We start from the raw sequence: 23,554 nt of genomic DNA, 5'->3' as shown, positions 1-23,554 counted from the left end.
TTGAATAGTAGGCTGAGAAGTGCGTTCTGGCTATTAGGTACGACATATATATATATATATATATATATATATATATATATATATATATATATATATATATATAATGTCGTACCTAGTAGCCAGAACGTACTTCTCAGCCTACTATGCAAGGCCTGATTTGCCTAATAAGCCAAGTAATATATATATATATATATATATATATATATTACTTGGCTTATTAGGCAAATCAGGCCTTGCATAGTAGGCTGAGAAGTACGTTCTGGCTACTAGGTACGACATTATATATATATATATATATATATATATATATATATATATATATATATATATATATATATATATATATATATATATATATATATATAGGGAGTACCACCTCTAGCTGGAAGAAGGGGACCCATAGCCTCGGAGGAAACCACGCATAACGCATTAGAGGGAATGTTTAGATCCCCTCCAATACAGTTTCTGTGTGCTTTTCTCCTACCACCCCCTTCCTTTTTAATTTTTTGTGCTTTATTATGCATTTGATGGTTACAAGATATACATGGGTTGATACAAAAATAATTCACTTGAACGTGTCCAGCGTAGGATGACTAAGTTAATTCCCCAAATTAGAAATCTTTCATATGAAGAAAGATTAACAAAGCTTAAGTTGCATTCACTGGAGAGGCGAAGAGTTAGGGGTGACATGATAGAGGTTTACAAGTGGATGAATGGACATAACCGGGGGGATATTAATAGGGTATTAAAAGTATCAACACAGGACAGAACACGAAACAATGGATATAAATTGGATAAGTTTAGATTTAGGAAAGACTTGGGTAAATACTGGTTCAGTAACAGGGTTGTTGATTTGTGGAACCAATTGCCGCGTAACATTGTAGAGGTGGGGTCCCTCGATTGTTTCAAGCACGGGTTGGACAAGTATATGAGTGGGATTGGGTGGTTATAGAATAGGAGCTGCCTCGTATGGGCCAATAGGCCTTCTGCAGTTACCTTTGTTCTTATGTTCTTATGTAATAATAATGCAAAAAGGTGCTTAAATATAATTATATATATATATATATATATATATATATATATATATATATATATATATATATATATATATATATATATATATATATATATATATATAATTATATATATATATATATATATAATTATATATATATATATATATATATATATATATATATATATATTAGTATATTTTGGTAGCAGTCTTTCCTGTAGACATATTTTATTAAATATGACCGAAAAAGTAAGATTAATAATTCTAACACGAATTTTCTCAATCTTTCGTACATTATGCTTCACTGTTGGAGGTAAATCAAAAATCACTTCTCCAAAATTCATTTTTATTTCTAGTCTGACGCGACACGGGCGCGTTTCGTAAAACTTATTACATTTTCAAAGACTTCACAAATACACAACTGATTAGAACTTGCATTTCCCTGATTTTATATCTACATTTGAGTGAGGTGGGAAGGGTGATGTGGCATTACATTTGAGTGAGGTGGGAAGGATGATGTGGCATTAGAGGATATTAATAGGGTATTAAAAGTATCAACACAAGACAGAACACGAAACAATGGATATTGAATAGAAGTGTTTGTAGAAAGCCTATTGGTCCATATTTCTTGATGCTTCTATATTGGAGCGGAGTCTTGAGGTGGGTAGAATATAGTTGTGCAATAATTGGCTGTTGATTGCTGGTGTTGACTTCTTGATGTGTAGTGCCTCGCAAACGTCAAGCCGCCTGCTATCGCTGTATCTATCGATGATTTCTGTGTTGTTTACTAGGATTTCTCTGGCGATGGTTTGGTTATGGGAAGAGATTATATGTTCCTTAATGGAGCCCTGTTGTTTATGCATCGTTAAACGCCTAGAAAGAGATGTTGTTGTCTTGCCTATATACTGGGTTTTTTGGAGCTTACAGTCCCCAAGTGGGCATTTGAAGGCATAGACGACGTTAGTCTCTTTTAAAGCGTTCTGTTTCGTGTCTGGAGAGTTTTTCATGAGTAGGCTGGCCGTTTTTCTGGTTTTATAGTAAATCGTCAGTTGTATCCTCTGATTTTTGTCTGTAGGGATAACGTTTCTATTAACAATATCTTTCAGGACCCTTTCCTCTGTTTTATGAGCTGTGGAAAAGAAGTTCCTGTAAAATAGTCTAATAGGGGGTATAGGTGTTGTGTTAGTTGTCTCTTCGGAGGTTGCATGGCTTTTCACTTTCCTTCTTATGATGTCTTCGATGAAACCATTGGAGAAGCCGTTATTGACTAGAACCTGCCTTACCCTACAGAGTTCTTCGTCGACTTGCTTCCATTCTGAGCTGTGGCTGAGAGCACGGTCGACGTATGCGTTAACAACACTCCTCTTGTACCTGTCAGGGCAGTCGCTGTTGGCATTTAGGCACATTCCTATGTTTGTTTCCTTTGTGTAGACTGCAGTGTGGAAACCTCCGCCCTTTTCCATGACTGTTACATCTAGAAAAGGCAGCTTCCCATCCTTTTCCGTCTCGTAAGTGAAACGCAGCACGGAACTCTGCTCAAATGCCTCCTTCAGCTCCTGCAGATGTCTGACATCAGGTACCTGTGTAAAAATGTCGTCAACATACCTGCAGTATATGGCCGGTTTCAAGTTCATGTCGACTAAGACTTTTTGCTCGATGGTACCCATGTAGAAGTTTGCAAACAGGACACCTAGGGGAGAACCCATAGCGACCCCATCTACTTGCTTATACATATGCCCATCCGGGCTCAAGAAGGGTGCCTCTTTAGTACAAGCTTGGAGTAGTTTCCTCAGAATACTTTCTGGCATGTTTCTTGAATACTTTCAAGACTCCGCTCCAATATAGAAGCATCAAGAAATATGGACCAATAGGCTTTCTACAAACACTTCTATTCAATATCCATTGTTTCGTGTTCTGTCTTGTGTTGATACTTTTAATACCCTATTAATATCCTCTAATGCCACATCATCCTTCCCACCTCACTCAAATGTAATGCCACATCACCCTTCCCACCTCACTCAAATGTAGATATAAAATCAGGGAAATGCAAGTTCTAATCAGTTGTGTATTTGTGAAGTCTTTGAAAATGTAATAAGTTTTACGAAACGCGCCCGTGTCGCGTCAGACTAGAAATAAAAATGAATTTTGGAGAAGTGATTTTTGATTTACCTCCAACAGTGAAGCATAATGTACGAAAGATTGAGAAAATTCGTGTTAGAATTATTAATCTTACTTTTTCGGTCATATTTAATATATATATATATATATATATATATATATATATATATATATATATATATATATATATATATATATATACATAATTGATCTCATACATAATGAAATGGGTAGCTTTATCATTTCATAAGAAAAAAAATTGAGAAAATATATTAATTCATGAGAACTTGGCTTATTAGGCAAATCGGGCCTTGCATAGTAGGCTGAGAAGTGCGTTCTGGCTACTAGGTACGACATATATATATATATATATATATATATATATATATATATATATATATATATATATATATATATATATATATATATAGAGAGAGAGAGAGAGAGAGAGACAGCGGGAACTCATGATCAAACGTTCATCGAAGCAGCCAGACAATGGGACACCACTGCACACCCTCAACCCCGACCACAAGTCCCAAAAGACCACAAGCAGGCCCACTGGGATAGCCCCATAATGGAAAAGACTGTCACAGCAATGATTGACAACGCTGATGCTGAAAACAAAGCTCGCCTCCTAGCGGTAACAGCACCCCACGCCGGGGATTTTTTATTTGCTGTGCCCAATGCAGCCCTGGGAACTCGCCTCAGTCATGACGCTCTCCACATTGGAGTTGCCCTTCGCCTTGCCGCCCCCATCCTCACCGAACATAGGTGCATCTGCGGAACTGCGATGGCAGACCAATATGGTTGTCATGGTCTGGTATGTCGTAAATCACAGGGTAAAATTGCAAGACATGAAGAAGTCAACGACATCATCAAGAGGAGCCTCGCCACAGCCCGCTGCCCGGCACAAAGAGAACCACACTTATCCAGACCTAACGACCCTCAGAAGCGCCCTGATGGGGTCACCTTGCTACCTTGGAAAGATGGTAAGCAAGTGGTATGGGACTACACGTGCGCTGCCACACTGGCCAGTTCCTACCTCCACTACAGCACACATGAAAGCGGTGGTGCTGCTTCTTTCAGGGAATCGCAGAAAATTATTAAATACAGAGGTCTAGCACACTGCTACAGCTTTGTTCCGATCGGCTCGGAGACCCTCGGTTCGTGGGGAAAATGTGCATTGAAGTTCCTGAAGGAATTGGGGGACAAATTGATCAGCGCTACAAAAGACCAGAGAGCAAAAAGTTTCTTGTTCCAGCGCCTCAGTGTTGCGATTCAGAGGGGAAATGCCTGTTGCGTCTTGGGCACTAGTCCAACTTCAGAGGAATTCGAAGAAGTGTTTGACCTGCAACAATGATCGAACCCGTCTGTGGCATTCATCAATGTTTCCCATTGTTGTGTTTTTCAAGAGATCCATAACCTTTGAGCACCTTTTTGCATTATTATTTTTGTATCAACCCATGTATATCTTGTAACCATCAAATGCATAATAAAGCAGTATATATATATATATATATATATATATATATATATATATATATATATATATATATATATATATTATTAAATATGACCGAAAAAGTAAGATTAATAATTCTAACACGAATTTTCTCAATCTTTCGTACATTACGCTTCACTGTTGGAGGTAAATCAAAAATCACTTCTCCAAAATTCATTTTTATTTCTAGTCTGACGCGACACGGGCGCGTTTCGTAAAACTTATTACATTTTCAAAGACTTCACAAATACACAACTGATTAGAACTTGCGTTTCCCTGATTTTATATCTACATTTGAGTGAGGTGGGAAGGGTGATGTGGCATTACATTCGAGTGAGGTGGGAAGGGTGATGTGGCATTAACACAAGACAGAACACTAGGGGATATTAATAGGGTATTAAAAGTATCAACACAAGACAGAACAGAAACAATGGGTATTGAATAGAAGTGTTTGTAGAAAGCCTATTGGTCCATATTTCTTGATGCTTCTATATTGGAGCGGAGTCTTGAGGTGGGTAGAATATAGTTGTGCAATAATTGGCTGTTGATTGCTGGTGTTGACTTCTTGATGTGTAGTGCCTCGCAAACGTCAAGCCGCCTGCTATCGCTGTATCTATCGATGATTTCTGTGTTGTTTACTAGGATTTCTCTGGCGATGGTTTGGTTATGGGAAGAGATTATATGTTCCTTAATGGAGCCCTGTTGTTTATGCATCGTTAAACGCCTAGAAAGAGATGTTGTTGTCTTGCCTATATACTGGGTTTTTTGGAGCTTACAGTCCCCAAGTGGGCATTTGAAGGCATAGACGACGTTAGTCTCTTTTAAAGCGTTCTGTTTTGTGTCTGGAGAGTTTCTCATGAGTAGGCTGGCCGTTTTTCTGGTTTTATAGTAAATCGTCAGTTGTATCCTCTGATTTTTGTCTGTAGGGATAACGTTTCTATTAACAATATCTTTCAGGACCCTTTCCTCTGTTTTATGAGCTGTGGAAAAGAAGTTCCTGTAAAATAGTCTAATAGGGGGTATAGGTGTTGTGTTAGTTGTCTCTTCGGAGGTTGCATGGCTTTTCACTTTCCTTCTTATGATGTCTTCGATGAAACCATTGGAGAAGCCGTTATTGACTAGGACCTGCCTTACCCTACAGAGTTCTTCGTCGACTTGCTTCCATTCTGAGCTGTGGCTGAGAGCACGGTCGACGTATGCGTTAACAACACTCCTCTTGTACCTGTCAGGGCAGTCGCTGTTGGCATTTAGGCACATTCCTATGTTTGTTTCCTTTGTGTAGACTGCAGTGTGGAAACCTCCGCCCTTTTCCATGACTGTTACATCTAGAAAAGGCAGCTTCCCATCCTTTTCCGTCTCGTAAGTGAAACGCAGCACGGAACTCTGCTCAAATGCCTCCTTCAGCTCCTGCAGATGTCTGACATCAGGTACCTGTGTAAAAATGTCGTCAACATACCTGCAGTATATGGCCGGTTTCAAGTTCAAGTCGACTAAGACTTTTTGCTCGATGGTACCCATGTAGAAGTTTGCAAACAGGACACCTAGGGGAGAACCCATGGCGACCCCATCTACTTGCTTATACATGTGCCCATCCGGGCTCAAGAAGGGTGCCTCTTTAGTACAAGCTTGGAGTAGTTTCCTCAGAATACTTTCTGGCATGTCAAGAGGAGTACAGGCTGGATCACGATACACTCACACCCACGTACAGACTGGCGAAGCGACTCAACGGCCTGCTGACTCCTTATGTTCCTTGCGCCTTCAGCCTGAAGTCTCCAAAGGAATTTGTGGACTTACTGCGGGGCGCACGGGCCACAGGGATAAGAGCCTCGTTGGACGTAGAATCGCTGTTTACCAACGTACCTGTGGACGAGACAATCGGAATGATAGCCGACAGAGGTGGGTAGAATATAGTTGTGCAATAATTGGCTGTTGATTGCTGGTGTTGACTTCTTGATGTGTAGTGCCTCGCAAACGTCAAGCCGCCTGCTATCGCTGTATCTATCGATGATTTCTGTGTTGTTTACTAGGATTTCTCTGGCGATATCATCGATAGATACAGCGATAGCAGGCGGCTTGACGTTTGCGAGGCACTACACATCAAGAAGTCAACACCAGCAATCAACAGCCAATTATTGCACAACTATATTCTACCCACCTCAAGACTCCGCTCCAATATAGAAGCATCAAGAAATATGGACCAATAGGCTTTCTACAAACACTTCTATTCAATACCCATTGTTTGTGTTCTGTCTTGTGTTGATACTTTTAATACCCTATTAATATCCCCTCTTGTTCTGTCTTGTGTTAATGCCACATCACCCCTCCCACCTCACTCAAATGTAGATATAAAATCGGAGATACGTAAGTTCTAATCAGTTGTGTATTTGTGAACTAAAGTCTTTGAAAATGTAATAAGTTTTACGAAACGCGCCCGTGTCGCGTCAGACTAGAAATAAAAATGAATTTTGGAGAATTGATTTTTGATTTACCTCCAACAGTGAAGCGCAATGTACGAAAGATTGAGAAAATTCGTGTTAGAATTATTAATCTTACTTTTTCGGTCATATTTAATAATATATGTCTACAGGAAAGACTGCTACCAAAATATACTAATATATATATATATATATATATATATATATATATATATATATATATATATATATATATATATATATATATATATAAATATATATATAATTGTCGTACCTGGTAGCCAGAACGCACTTCTCGGCCTACTATGCAAGGCCCGATTTGCCAAATAGGCCAAGTGATCTTCTTTATTTTCAATAAATTGTTTCCAATTAGTTTATTTAAAATATTATTATTATATTATGTTAAGAACATGAATTACTGACTTAGGAATATTAGTTTAGGTTACGTTAAGATAGGTTAGGTTAGGTAGGGTTGGTTAGGTTCGGTTATATATTTACGTTACTTTTAACTCAAATGAAAAGATCTTAACTCATACATAATGAAATGGATAGCTTTATCATTTCATAAGAAAAAAATCGATATATATATATATATATATATATATATATATATATATATATATATATATATATATATATATGTCGTACCTAGTAGCCAGAACGCACTTCTCAGCCTACTATGCATGGCCCGATTTGCCTAATAAGCCAAGTTTTCATGAATTAATGATTTTTCGACCACCTAACCTAACCTAACCTAACTTTTTCGGCTACCTAACCTAACCTATAAAGATAGATTAGGTTAGGTAGGGTTGGTTAGGTTCGGTCATATATCTACGTTAATTTTAACTCCAATAATTTTTTTTTTACCTCATACGTAATGAAATGGGTAGCTTTATCATTTCATAAGAAAAAAATTAGAGAAAATATATTAATTCAGGAAAACTTGGCTCATTAGGCAAATCAGGCCTTGCATAGTAGGCTGAGAAGTGCGTTCTGGCTACTAGGTACGACATATATATATATATATATATATATATATATATATATATATATATATATATTTATATATATATATATATATATATATATATATATATATATATATATATAAATTCAGGAAAACTTGGCTAATTAGGCAAATCGGGCCATGCATAGTAGGCCGAGTACGACAGTTTTGATCAATCTGTTTACCAGATTGATCGAAACTGTGAACGCCAAGAAATCCGGACTCCACCTGCCAAAAGTTGTTGGGGAATACAAACCTGGGTATGCCTATGGAAATGTCAGGACCCACAAGCCAGGAAACCCTCTTCGGCCTATCATCAGCCAGATACCCACACCAACATACAGACTGGCTAAGCGACTCAACGGGTTGCTGACTCCTTACGTACCCTGTGCTTTCAGCTTGAAGTCTCCCAAGGAATTTGTCGACTTACTGCGTGGAGCACGGGCCACGGGGATAAGAGCCTTGTTGGATGTGGAGTCACTATTTACCAACGTACCTGTGGACGAGACAATCGGGATGATAGCAGACAGAGTGTATCGTGATCCGGCCTGTACTCCTCTTGACATACCAGAAAACATTCTATGGAAACTACTCCAAGCTTGTACTAAAGAGGCACCATTCTTGAGCCCAGATGGGCACATGTATAAGCAAGTAGATGGGGTCGCCATGGGTTCTCCCCTCGGTGTCCTGTTTGCGAACTTCTACATGGGCATCATCGAACAGAGGGTCTTAGTTGACATGGGCTTAAAACCCGCCATATACTGCAGGTATGTTCACGACATTTTTACACAGGTACCTGATGCCAGATGTCTGCAGCAGCTGTAGGAGGCATTTGATCAGAATTCTGTGTTGAGTTTCAGGTACGAGATGGAGAACAATGGGAAGCTGCCCATTCTAGATGTAACAGTCACGGAAAGGAGCGGAGGCTTCCATACTGCAGTCTACACCAAAGAAACAAGCATAGGAATGTGCCTCAATGCCAACAGTGACTGCCCAGACAGGTACATGAGGAGCGTTGTTAATGCTTACGTCGACCGTGCTCTAAGCCACAGCTCAGTATGGAAAGAAGTCGATGAAGAACTCTGTAGGGTAAGGCAAGTCCTAGTCAACAACAGCTTCTCTAACGGTTTCGTTGAAGACATCATAAAAAGAAATGTAAAACGTCATGCACCTTCTGAAGAGTCAACCAACACAAGACTTGTACCCCCAATTAGACTATTTTACAGGAACTTCTTTTCGACGGCTCATAAAACGGAGGAAAGGGTCCTGAAAGATATTGTTGATAGGAACGTCATCCCTACAGACAAATTTCAGAAAATGCAATTGATAATTTATTATAAAACCAAAAAAACGGTCAATCTACTCATGAGAAACTCTCCAGACACAAAGCAGAACGCTTTAAAAAGAGACCAATGTCGTTTAGGCCTTCAAATACCCACTTGGGGTCTGTAAGCCTCAAAGAACTCAGTATATAGGCAAGATCTCTTTCCAGGCGATTAACGATGCATAAGCAAGAGGGCTCCATTAAGGAACATATAATCTCTTCCCACCACCAGACCATCACCAGAGAAGTCTTAACAAAAACACAGAAATCATCGATAGATACAGCGATAGCAGGCGGCTTGATATCTGCGAGGCACTATACATCAAGAAGTCAACACCAGCAATCAACAGCCAATTAATGCACAACTATATTCTACCCACTTCAAGACTCCGCACCAATATAGAAGCATCAAAAAATATGGGCCAATAGGCCCTTTGCAGACAATTGCATTCTTCCCTTTAACTTACCAAATATTATACCCATTTTTTCGTGTTCTGTCTTGTGTTGAAAGTTTGTTTTCACCTCATCCAAAACTGTTGTAACATATCACCTCACCCAAATGCAGGTATATAAAATGAAAGCCGTTTAAATTATAGCATAGTAGAACTCTGTTTAGTGTTTGCAGGTTATAGTTGTGTGTGTAAACTAAAGTCTTTGAAAATGTAGTAAGTTATTACGAAACGCATTCAAGTGTCGCATCAGACTAGAAATAAAAATGAATTTTTGAGAATTGATCTTTCAATTACTATCGACAGTGGAAAGAAACATAAGAAATATTGAGACAATTCGTGTTATAATTATTAATCTTACTTTTTCGGTCATATTTAAAAATATATGTTACAAGAAAGATTGCAACCAATATATATATATATATATATATATATATATATATATATATATATATATATATAAATATATATATATATATATATATATATATATATATATATATATATATATATATATATATATTAGTATATTTTGGTAGCAGTCTTTCCTGTAGACATATATTATTAAATATGACCGAAAAAGTAAGATTAATAATTCTTACACGAATTTTCTTAATCTTTCGTACATTTCTTTTCACTGTTGGTGGTAATTCAAAAATCAATTCTCCAAAATTCATTTTTATTTCTAGTCTGACGCGACACTTGAGCGCGTTTCGTAAAACTTATTACATTTTCAAAGACTTTAGTTTACAAACACACAACTGAAACTGAATAGAGCTTACACATCTTCGAGGTTTATATCTACATTTGGGTGAGGTGGATGAGGTGAAAAACGAACTTTCAACAATGGGTATTCAATGCGTATTAAATTCAAACACAAGACAGAACACGAAACAATGGGTATTGAATGGAAGTAATTGTAGAATGCCTATTGGTCCATATTTCTTGATGCTTCTATATTGGAGCGGAGTCTTGAAGTGGGTAGAATATAGTTGTGCATTAATTGGCTGTTGATTGCTGGTGTTGACTTCTAGATGTGTAGTGCCTCGCAGACGTCAAGCCGCCTGCTATCGCTGTATCTATCGATGATTTCTGTGTTGTTTGCTAAGATTTCTCTGGTGATAGTTTGTTTGTGGGAAGAGATTATATGTTCCTTAATGGAGCCCTGTTGCTTATGCATTGTTAAACGCCTGGAAAGAGATGTTGTTGTCTTGCCTATATACTGGTTTTTTTTAGGCTTACAGTCCCCAAGAGGGCATTTGAAGGCATAGACGACGTTGGTCTCTTTTAAAGCGTTCTGCTTTGTGTCTGGAGATGTTCTCATGAGTAGGCTGGCCGTTTTTCTGGTTTTATAGTAAATCGTCAGTTGTATCTTCTGATTTTTGTCTGTAGGGATAACGTTTCTACTGACAATATCTTTCAGGACCCTTTCCTCCGTTTTATGGGCTGTGGAAAAGAAGTTCCTGTAAAATAGTCTAATATAGGGTATAGGTGTTGTGTTAGTTGTCTCTTCAGAGGTTGCATGGCGTTTCACTTTCCTTCTTATGATGTCTTCCACGAAACCATTGGAGAAGCCGTTGTTGACTAGGACCTGCCTAACCCTACAGAGTTCTTCTGAAGAACTCTGTAGGGTAAGGCAGGTCGTACTCGGCCTACTATGCAAGGTCCGATTTGCCTAATAAGCCAGGTTTTTCTGAATTAATATGTTTTCTTTAATTTTTTTCTTATGAAATGATAAAGCTACCCATTTCATTATGTATGAGGTCATTTTTTTTTAATTGGAGTTAAAATTTACGTAGATATATGACGGAACCTAACCAACCCTACCTAACCTAACCTATCTTTATAGGTTAGGTTAGGTAGCCGAGAAAGTTAGGTTAGGTAGGTTAGGTAGTCGAAAAATAATTAATTCATGAAAACTTGGCTTATTAGGCAAATCGGGCCTTGCATAGTAGGCTGAGAAGTGCGTTCTGGCTACTAGGTACGACATATATATATATATATATATATATATATATATATATATATATATATATATATATATATATATATATATTGCAGTATGCTGTCTGTGACATTTATCAATCTTTCGCATTGTCGTGTTTTTCATTTTACTTGTATTGGTAGTATTGTGTATGTTTTAAGGACACATTTGTAATCATGTAATCTTGTACAATAAATTTCCCCATATATACATATATATAAGGGGATGGTAGGAGAAAATGGTATGTACCTTGGCACGATAGAGCCCAACAAGGCTCTCCTGGATGCTGCATATCGTCTTCTTCGAGGCTTATGGGTTCCGTACAAACAACCAGAGGTGGTACCCCAATATAAAAAAAAAAATAAAAATAAAAAATAAAAATGGTCTTGAACGAAGCCAGACTCGGGTGAAAGAGGGCTGTGATGATCTCTGTACAGAACCCGTAGGAGCTGGGCTCGGAAGTCCACCTCCCGGGGCTCGTGCGGCCCAAGCTCTGCTTCAGGAGGCTGGGGTCGTTCATACCCTTGCTGAGGGTGGATCTTGTCCGTCCCCGACCACGACGTTCTCCGGGTTTGGAGTCCCTGTGCCTTCTTTAACCAGTTTCAAATTAAACTCTGGAGCTGGAACTCCTAGGACAGTTCGTTGTTGCCTTCAACCTCGTTCTGACAGTTCCTGCAATGGCGCTGGAACCAATCGTATTGGCATTAACCTCTCCATTGGAGACTTTCGGCGCCGTGGAGAGGAGGGCCGGCTGCATGGGTAACAGCTTCTCCCTTGTATCAACCTACCCTGGCTTTGTGGCCTGGAGAGGCAACTCCAGACCGACATCCAGAGCGCATCTCTATAGTCTCCAGAGACTAATGGATGCCTACTACTATATATTATAATTAAACTGACTGTCAAGATATATGACTAGTGATTTTGTACAGGTAAATGAAACACATTTTTCAAAGATTTTGATAATAAAACAACTGTTCAAATAAACAATTCATTACAAACTCTCACAAAATAGTATTTACATTGGCCAGTATTCACATCCTTCCACATCTCCGAAACACATTCACAACATAAGACATGCAGTCCAAGAACTGGATCATTCAAGCCAGCATTTACACCTCCACACCATACGTTCACTCCCTCCTTCCAAGACTCCCAAGACAAGGTGGAAAACATAGTGTAAAGAAAGATAGTGAAAGGATCAGGAGAAGGGTTTCGTTGTCACCAGAGAAGACTTCCATAGTAAGGAGTCTTACCATGGGATTATTAGTCATGTGAAAACTGCAAGGAAAAATGGAATTAGTGACATGCCATAATGTTGTAAACACAATTATACTCCAGAACTTTTGAGGAAAGCTACTTTACATCAAAATGTCTGGAACATGAATAATTCTACTTCTTAATGTCTGTTATTATACGAGCAGACATCTTGTAACTAAACTATAATTATCACATTATATTCAAATATTGGTTATATGTACTGTATGACTATTATATTGTTATATGAATAATATTCAATATTAAAAATTGTTAAACTGATTATTATTAATAATTAATGTTTAAAACAAACATGTTTTCTTATCTTAACAAGTAGTAAATGGTCTATTCTATGATGAAAAGTGATTTTCAGACTTGACTTCTGTGGTGATGTTGAGGCAAAATTGTATGGCTTACAATATCAAATGAGAGAATATAAAGTATTAAATTACAGCAACAACATATAAAAAAATCTTAAAACTATTTTGTATACCATATATGGAACAAGGTATTGCATATTTTACACTAAACTGCTTTAAAAGTTCAATATTTGTATTATAATTTTAACATTGGACTATTCCAAAGTACAGTAAATGCATCATAATACAGAAAGATCAACTTACAAAAGGTGCAGCCAGTGATGTTCTGCCAACCGGTGTTGGTGCAGGCGAGAGTGAGGGAGCTGGCTTGGTTTAGGAAGCGGTATTGAGAGTTACAGTGAGTCATTACCTCCTGGCCCTCAAGCCACAACCCTGGCACCCAGGTGGTGCTGCCGTTGTCAACACTTGGCTCTCCCTCACACACTACACCATCCAGTTGTAACATTATGTGCGCGATGTATAACAAGACAAAGACAGGTCATTAGTCTGATGCTTGCTTTTTATCATTAAAACATCTTAGACTTTATCTTTATTATAAATCTCAGTAGAATGCTTATCCTAAATTTATGAATAACCCTTTAACTGCTAAAGTCGACATTCTTCTCCATTACTATTTCAGGTATCAAGAATTTGTTTCACAAGTCATGCAATGTTCGACCAGGTCCTTTGGCTTCACGACTGTGGCCTGCAGACCTAAACAAATACAGCAATCCATTAGTTATAAAGGACACATTTAAAATATAATTTGTGTCATAACATCAGAATGAGAGATCACCCTGAAAGGGAGAGATCACATCCGGACATGTCTTCAAAGGAATGGCAACCATGTCGAGCATATAACAGCATGTAGTTTTCGGCATTCATTTTTTTGCTACTTCAGTTCAATTCATGCTTCAATTAGTTTATATTCCAGACATCCTTGTGCACAGGAATCTGAAGCAGATATATGAAAAAAGACAAACAGTTCCAATCTACAAAATTGGCAGTGGAGAAAACCCTCTACATTATGGACCCATATCATTAACAAGCGTGTTAGTCAAACCATTTGAAAAATAGTTAAAACCAAATAGGTAGAACACATGGAGAATACTATACTAACAGACAGACAGTATGGTTTTCAAACAGGAAGATCATACATAACAAATCTACTTAATTTTTTATGAAAGAGCCACAGAGATTCTACAGGAAAGTGATGGTTAGATTGACTGTCTATCTGGACCTAAAAAAGGCTTTTGACAGTCCCACACAAGCAGTTGTTTTGGAAACTGGAACATGCTGGATGGGTGAGACGGAGACTTCTGACATGGATGACAAATTTCCTTACAGAAAGATGAGCGCAGTAATCAGAGACAATGTATCTGATGGGAAGAGTGTTACTAGTGGAGTCCTGCAGGGTTCAATTCTTGCACCAGTAATGTTCATCGTCTAAATAAATGATCTACCAAAATAAATATAACATTACATGAACAACGTTGTGGATTGTATTCACCTAGTTGTGTTTACGGGGGTTGAGCTTTGCTCTATCGGCCCGCCTCTCAATTGTCAATCAACTGTTTACTAACTACTTTTTTTCCCACACCACACACCCACACCCCAGGGAGCAGCCCGTGACAGCTAACTACTCCCAGGTACCTATTTACTGCTAGGTAACAGGGGCATTCAGGGTGAAAGAAGCTTTGCCCATTTGTTTCTGCCTCATGAGGGAATCGAACCCGCGCCACAGAATTACGAGTCCTGCGCGCTATCCACCAGGCTACGAGGCCCCATTGTTTCGAATCTTACCTGCTGTGGAGGTAAGTTTCAAGTATAAAAGGTTGGTGGACACAGTGGAGAATGTTTGATAGGAAAATATCTACAGCTGATATCAGAGAGGCCGCGAGTCACCAGTAATACTCCGCCCAGCAAAGTAGTGCCTTCTCAGCTGGAGATTGTTAGGAATAATGTGAACTGGAATGTCTTAACTACGTAAGGAAAAAATGAACTCAATCAAAAAGCATGCATATGGAATATGGTAAATAAAGTCCATAAAGGATTTGATTGCAAATGTAAAGAATAGAGTATTAAGGAGCGATGACGCAAGGGAGGTGGACGCCATCTTGACTTGAGGGGAGATGGAACGCAGATGACCAGTCCTTGCTATTTGAGGGGGTTTTCTCCGCCGCACTGGCAGATAAGCCTTCCTTTGTATCTAAACAGGGATGCAAGGGGATGCGCTTACTCCTGAAGTATCAGGAGTAAGCGCCAAGCCATAACGACTATAAAGCACTTGGAAAAGGTTAGGATTCGGATTTGGGATTATGCAGACTTTGGAGATGATTTACGAGAGTCCAGGTTTCCTAGAGGTGTAAATATGTGTGTCACTGGGTTGATAGGTATGGTGGCTGTGTACAAGGTTCCAGGTTTGGGATTGTGAGCCATAGGGTAGCCAGAGCCCACTTGGGGTTATATTAATTGTCCTTCTGTTGTAAGGAATAACATTTCATATATGTAATAGCGTGTGTCTTATACATATAAACTTGTATCTTTGTACTAGGCTGTTTTTCCTTACCCCTTGATTTTTCCCTAGGCTCGAGTAAAATTATGTATTCCTTTAGACAACATTTAAAGGTCCATCATCACCAAATTCTTGACAGGACTCTATGGCACACAAACTAAGACACAACCCATGACATGAATGATGCTAAGATACTGAGGAAGATAGGAAATGTAGACAATAGTCATGCTCTTCAAATCGATCTAGATAAAGTAAGTGCTTGGAGCACCCTGTGGCAAATGAGGTTCAATGTGAATAAATGCTATGTTATGGAATAGGACAAAATAGACCACCCACAACCTACAAATTATGTGGAAAGGAATTAAATAATTGCTAACAAAAAACGAGATCCAGGGGTGGTTCTGAATAGTAGACTATCACCAGAGGAACACAAAGAGCAGTATGCGAGGAGCAAATGCTGCACTTTCAGAACTGCTTTTAATTACATGAATGGTGAAATACTAAAGAAACTGTTCATGACCTTTGTGAGACCAAAATTGGAACAGGCAGCAGTTGTATGGTGCCCATATCTCAAGAAGCACATCAATAAACTGAAAAAAGTGCAAAGGGCATGTTACTTAATGGCTTCCAAAACTGATAAATAAGAGTTATGAAGAGGGGCTAGAGACATTAGATATGCCAAAGCTAGAAGATAGAAGAAAACATGACAATATGATCACCACTTACAAAATAATAACAGGAATCGACCAAACTGACAAAGGAATTGCCGAAACCTTTGTCAAACCTCAAGAACTTTCAAGCTAAGGGAACGAAGGTGGCAACAAATGCTAGAAGTTTCTTTATTGCAAACAGAGTGGTATACAGTTGGAACACATGAAGTAAGAAAGTGATGGAGGCCAAAACTGTCAGTAGTTTCAAAGTGTTATACAACAGAGTGTACTGGGAAGACGGGACACCACGAGCGTAGCTCCCATCCGTTAACAACACTTTGGTAACTACACACACATACTATTGTGTTATAAAGCACATAACTTGTACGAGATTAAGAGAGAGGGCAATTTACAGTTTACCTCTAAGACATGGCGCAAGAATAAGCCAGCCAGTTGGCGTACAGGTGAAGTTAGTGGTGTTGGTGCCATTGTGTGTGAGGTACTGGTCACTGCAGGAAGCTGTGAGGTTCTCATCCAACGACCACACCCTCGTCTCCCACTGCCAGATGGCGGACCCATTGGCTGCCTCGAGTGCAAGCTCCTCAGTACAACCTGCAACAACAGAGCAGTACAGTGAACTGGTACAAGAGGGTTGTGCAGTGAACTGGTACAGGGGGGTTGTGCAGTGAACTGGTAAAGGAGGGTTGTGCAGTGAACTGGTACAGGAGGGGGTGTGCAGTGAACTGGTACAGGAGGGTTGTGCAGTGAACTGGTACAGGAGGGTTGTGTAGTGAACTGGTACAGGAGGGATGTGCAGTGAACTGGTACAGGAGGGTTGTGTAGTGAACTGGTACAGGAGGGTTGTGTAGTGAACTGGTACAGGAGGGTTGTGTAGTGAACTGGTACATGAGGGTTGTGTAGTGAAGTGATACAGGAGGGTTGTGCAGTGAATTGGTACAGGAGGGTTGTGCAGGGAACTGGTACAGGAGGGTTGTGTAGTAAACTGGTACAGGAGGGTTGTGCAGTGAACTGGTACAGGAGGGTTGTGCAGTGAACTGGTACAGGAGGGTTGTGCAGTGAACTGGTACAGGAGGGTTGTGTAGTAAACTGGTACAGGAGGGTTGTGCAGTGAACTGCTACAGGAGGGTTGTGCAGTGAACTGGTACAGGAGGGTTGTGTAGTGAACTGGTACAGGAGGGTTGTGCAGTGAACTGGTACAGGAGTGTTGTGCAGTGAACTGGTACAGGAGGGTTGTGCAGTCAACTGGTACAGGAGGGTTGTGCAGTGAACTGGTACAGGAGGGTTGTTCAGTGAACTGGTACAGGACGGTTGAGCAGGGAACTGGTACAGGAGGGTTGTGCAGTGAACTGGTACAGGAGGGTTGTGCAGGGAACTGGTACAGGAGGGTTGTGCAGTGAACTGGTACAAGAGGGTTGTGCAGTGAACTGGTACAAGAGGGTTGTGCAGTGAACTGGTACAAGAGGGTTGTGCAGTGAACTTGTACAGGAGGGTTGTGCAGTGAACTGGTACAGGAGGGTTGTGCAGGGAACTGGTACAGGAGGGTTGTGTAGTGAACTGGTACAGGAGGGTTGTGTAGTGAACTGGTACAGGAGGGTTGTGCAGTGAACTGGTACAAGAGGGTTGTGCAGTGAACTGGTACAAGAGGGTTGTGCAGTGAACTGGTACAGGGGGGTTGTGCAGGGAACTGGTACAGGAGGGTTGTGCAGTGAACTGGTACAAGAGGGTTGTGCAGGGAACTGGTATAGGAGGGTTGTGCAGGGAACTGGTACAGGAGGGTTGTGCAGTGAACTGGTACAGGAGGGTTGTGCAGTGAACTGGTACAGGGGGGTTGTGCAGTGAACTGGTACAGGGGGGTTGTGTAGTGAACTGGTACAGGAGGGTTGTGCAGTGAACTGGTACAGGAGGGTTGTGCAGTGAACTGGTACAAGAGGGTTGTGCAGTGAACTGGTACAGGGGGGTTGTGTAGTGAACTGGTACAGGAGGGTTGTGCAGTGAACTGGTACAAGAGGGTTGTGCAGTGAACTGGTACAGGGGGGTTGTGCAGGGAACTGGTACAGGAGGGTTGTGCAGTGAACTGGTACAGGAGGGTTGTGCAGTGAACTGGTACAGGAGGGTTGTGCAGTGAACTGTACAGGAGTAATGTCACCCAAAATTTTCTCCCAGACAAACTAATTTTGGCTGGACCATAATTATAATGAAGCAAAAACAAAATAATAGTAATTATATTATTTACAATGTAAATATAACCACTCAAGATAACATAACTATAGTCAACTTTCGTGCTGGCAGAGACATTTATCACGTACAACAATGTGTACCTCTTGTCTCCTTGTTCTCTGGCTAATAGTACAAGGAGACTGTCCCACAGGGTGTCACCTCTCATTCCTTATATATACAAGAAGATTGAATAAATCCACCAGTGCCGTGATGAGAGTTCGATCTTACGTCCAGGAAATCCCAGACGCACCTTAATCGACTGCGCCACAACATGGATAAGAATTGCCACCCTTGTGGATTTATTCATTCGATATATCACGCTATTGTGATTTCTGTGTGTATACAAGAAGATTGTCTGACAGGCTATCTTCTCCTGTCTCTCAAAGTGTTCAAGAGGATTCTCTCACCTGGTTCACAGGGCGTCGCGTTCTGCCAGCCTTGTCTCGTACACTCTACTGTCTGGGTGAGGTTGCCTTCGGGTAAGATATAGTGACCCTGGAGACAGGTGGCGTTGACCGTACCTCCCAGCGGCCACACCACAGTGGATGACCAGTCAGTCATGGCTCCTTCCACGCTCAGCTCCTCCTCACACACTGCCACAATGATCACATTATGCCAAACAAAAAGTTAACTGCAGATACATTTTCATTTATTCTCGCCACAAGCAAAACTACTGCATTATACCAACCATAACATAATATAGCAAAGTGCAAGTGACATTGCAATTCACTTTAATAATAATAATAATAATAATAATAATAATAATAATAATAATGAGTAAATCAGTAGGAGTCATGAGAAGGATTCGAACCTATGCACAAAGCACTCCCAGGTAAATGTTCTACATCATGATAATGTGATTTCTCTGTGCAATAATAATAATAATGAGTAAATCAGTAGGAGTCATGAGAAGGATTCGAACGATTGCACAAAGCACTCCCAGGTAAATGTTCTACATCATGATAATGTGATTTCTCTGTGCAATAATGATAATAACGATAAAATCCGTAGGAGTCGTGATTAGGGTTGGAATCTATGTGCAGGGTGTTCCCAGGCACACACTCAAGACAACTTGACCACGATATGGAAAAAGGTTGCAACCTGGGGTACTACTGCGCCCTCGAGGAATTCTGAGGCTTCCACTGAAGCCGAACCAGAGTTTCTTACGATCCTCCCCCCTCCCCCATGCTCTCTGGCTCTGTCATCTAGGAATAAGCTACCTCTGATGCTCCTCTTTCAATACAGAGTAATCACAATCAAATATTACTAGAGTAATCACAGTCTAATTACTAGAGTACTCTAGTAATCACTAGAATCCATCCCTATTTAACACACAGTATCTATGCATCGGGTTGAACCACTGCAAATTATCTAAAGCCCATCATCACCCAGTAAAAACCTGCTATCAGAACTATAACAAACTATCTTTAGACAACACACAGCCCCTCTCTTTAAATCCCTAAACATGCTAAACATACACTCCACACATTCTCTTGTGCTATATATATTTAGAAAATCTTGTTCCTAAACGCTAATCTGATCTGAAACTCTTCCTTGATAGATGTAATAGACCCCATAATCACTACACCAGGAAATAATTATCTTTTGATATCCACAGAGTCAAACTAAATCTGTGCAAACACTCCATGTAAATAAAAGGACCCAGTCTATGGAACTCACTCTGTGATGAATTAATAAATTGTCCAACAAATGAAAAATATTTATTCAAAATAAATTAAAATCGTTATTCAAAAGTAAAACCAAAAAGTATCCAATTTCATCCTTATAGTTTCGTACCTTGTGCTTTAAACTCACCTGTAGTTTGTGCTACCTACTTCCCCAATTTTAGTATTTAAGGGATTTGGAACTCCATTAGTGTAAACACTCCCATCAATTTATGTTGCAGTTATTATGGTAAACTCAAATCTTACTACAATATTATGTTGAACTCAAATTCTGCTGCAAAGTACCTATTAATACTTTCACTTTTATTAGTTTGATATCCTTAGAGACAGCAGGTATTGTCAACTGTTGATTCACAGAGTAACGCGGTTATCATCATATGAAGATTTAATAAATATTGTCTGGGTTTTACGTGTATCATGCAAATATGGATATAATAGGTCTATGTGGATGTAACGGCATTTGCTTTGATCCATGAAAATATCCTGCTACCATTTCATGGAACAAATGCGGTTAATGTCATGAATGTTACTAGGGTAATGCAGTCAATCATGTGATGATTTAAACACTTAATGTCTGGGTTTTACATGTATGATGCAAATATGTATATAAAAGCTCTGTAGATGTAAATAAAGAAAAACAAGTGATAAAACAATCAGTGAAGCATCAGAGAATAAATCAGGAAGTGTCAGCAAAGTCGAGCACCAGGCGTTGACAAGTGCCAGGCACAGCCTTGCAGACCGCCTCCACTCAGTGTAACTATAAATATTCACTTATTTTTCTTATATTTTTATATTTATATATTTTTCATAGGGAGGTGTGAACATTCCTCCATAGCCGCTATCTAAGGGTTAACGACCTGCCCGAAACGCTACGTGTTAATGGCTTTGCAAGAATATTAAAAACACCTATGTTATGTATGTACTCTCCCAACCTAATGTATCTTCTTGTATATAAATGAACAATAAATAAATAAATAATTAAATAAATAAATAAATATAGTAATAAGCAATTCTGGTGGGTGTGGTGATGAAATCCAAAACCAGCATGGGGCCATACGATATGAGCAGACAATGCTAGCAAACACAGCATGGGGCCATACGATATGACAACCCGTTCTCACACAAGACAGCACATATATGACTTAATGCTTAAAGTCAATATGTTGAATGTGATTTAGTACATGTGTGATATATTCCCAGTTACCTTTTTTACCAAGGCCCAAACTCATCCTCACGTACCAATTTACATCTCACAGTAGCCGTCCATCAACGTAGATAGCAGAATAGTCGTGATTGGTTCAATTATAATGAAAATTATAGTTTTCAGGTCCCACATGGGTTGTGAAATTTACCTACTATTGTCCATGCTCTTATAATATTACAGATCAGCTACATCCTATTGAAGGCTCGTAGTTTTGTTTTGAGAAATATTAGTTGTTCTTAATAAATTATAATAAGCACTATAAATTATTACATAGAATAAAAGTGCTTCACCAATCAATATTTTATACCATAATTTGTGCTTTAAAAATCTTTAAAGAATGTTTTGTAGAAACGCTAACAGAAAACGATGTTACGTTGGAATTTTTATGGGGTAAACTACTGCAAACAGCATGGTATGGTGTCTACTATACCATATATTGGATGGGTATAGGGTCCAATACCACCTGTTAGGTGGGTAAGGGGTTCAATACCACCCGCAGGATGGGTATGGGGGTCACATCATCCCACAGGATGGGTATGGGGATCACTTCCACCCACAGGAAGGGTATGGGGTCCAATACCATCCACTGGATGTGTATGGCGTCCACTACCACCCACAGGATTTGTATGGGGCTCACAACCACCCACAGGATGGGTATGGGGTTTAATACCATCCACAGGATGAGTATGGCGTCCACTATCACCCACAGGATGGGTATGGGGCTCCAACCACCCACAGAATAAGTATGGAGTTCAATAACACCCACTGGATGTGTATGGCGTCCATTGCCGCCCACAGGATGAGTATAGGGTCCAGTATCGCCCTCAGGATTAGTATATAGGGTCAACTGCCGCCCACAGGGTCGGTATGGGGTCCACTGCCACCCACAGGGTCGGTATGGGGTCCACTGCCACCCACAGGGTCGGTATGGGGTTCACGACCGCCCACAGGGTCGGTAGGGCGTCCACTACCGTCCAAGGGGCGGTAGGGGTCCACTACCGCCCACAGGGTTGGTAGGGGGTCCACTGCCGCCCACAGGGTTGGTAGGGGGTCCACTGCCGCCCACAGGGTCGGTAGGGGGTCCACTACCGTCCACAGGGTCGATATGGGGTCCACATGGTCGGTAGGGGTCCACTACCGCCCAAAGGGTTGGAATGGTAGGGGGTCCACTGCCGCCCACAGGGTCGGCAGGGGGTCCACTACCGCCGACAGGGTCGCTATGAAGTCAACTACCGCCCATAGTGTTTGCATAGTGTCCACTACCGCCCATAGTGTTTGTATAATGTCCACTACCGCTCATAGTGTTATTATGGGGTCCACTACCCCTCATAGTGTCGGTATGGGGGTCCATTACTACCCACAGGGTGTGTCTGGGGTCTATTTTTTTCTGTATAGCAGAGGTGGCAATACTGCTTTTCCAATCTCATTTGTTGTTCAATGTAAAATATTTGTTGCTCGACTTGCAACAATTTATATATATATATATATATATATATATTATTAAATATGACCGAAAAAGTAAGATTAATAATTCTAACACGAATTTTCTCAATCTTTCGTACATTACGCTTCACTGTTGGAGGTAAATCAAAAATCACTTCTCCAAAATTCATTTTTATTTCTAGTCTGACGCGACACGGGCGCGTTTCGTAAAACTTATTACATTTTCAAAGACTTCACAAATACACAACTGATTAGAACTTACGTCTCTCTGATATTATATCTACATTTGAGTGAGGTGGGAAGGATGATGTGGCATTAACACAAGACAGAACAGGGGATATTAATAGGGTATTAAAAGTATCAACACAAGACAG

This window comes from Procambarus clarkii, chromosome 17, assembly GCF_040958095.1.
Source record: "Procambarus clarkii isolate CNS0578487 chromosome 17, FALCON_Pclarkii_2.0, whole genome shotgun sequence".
Lineage (NCBI taxonomy): Eukaryota > Metazoa > Arthropoda > Malacostraca > Decapoda > Cambaridae > Procambarus > Procambarus clarkii.
The sequence above is the reverse complement of the archived record's forward strand: the minus strand, read 5'-3'. Positions refer to the sequence as shown.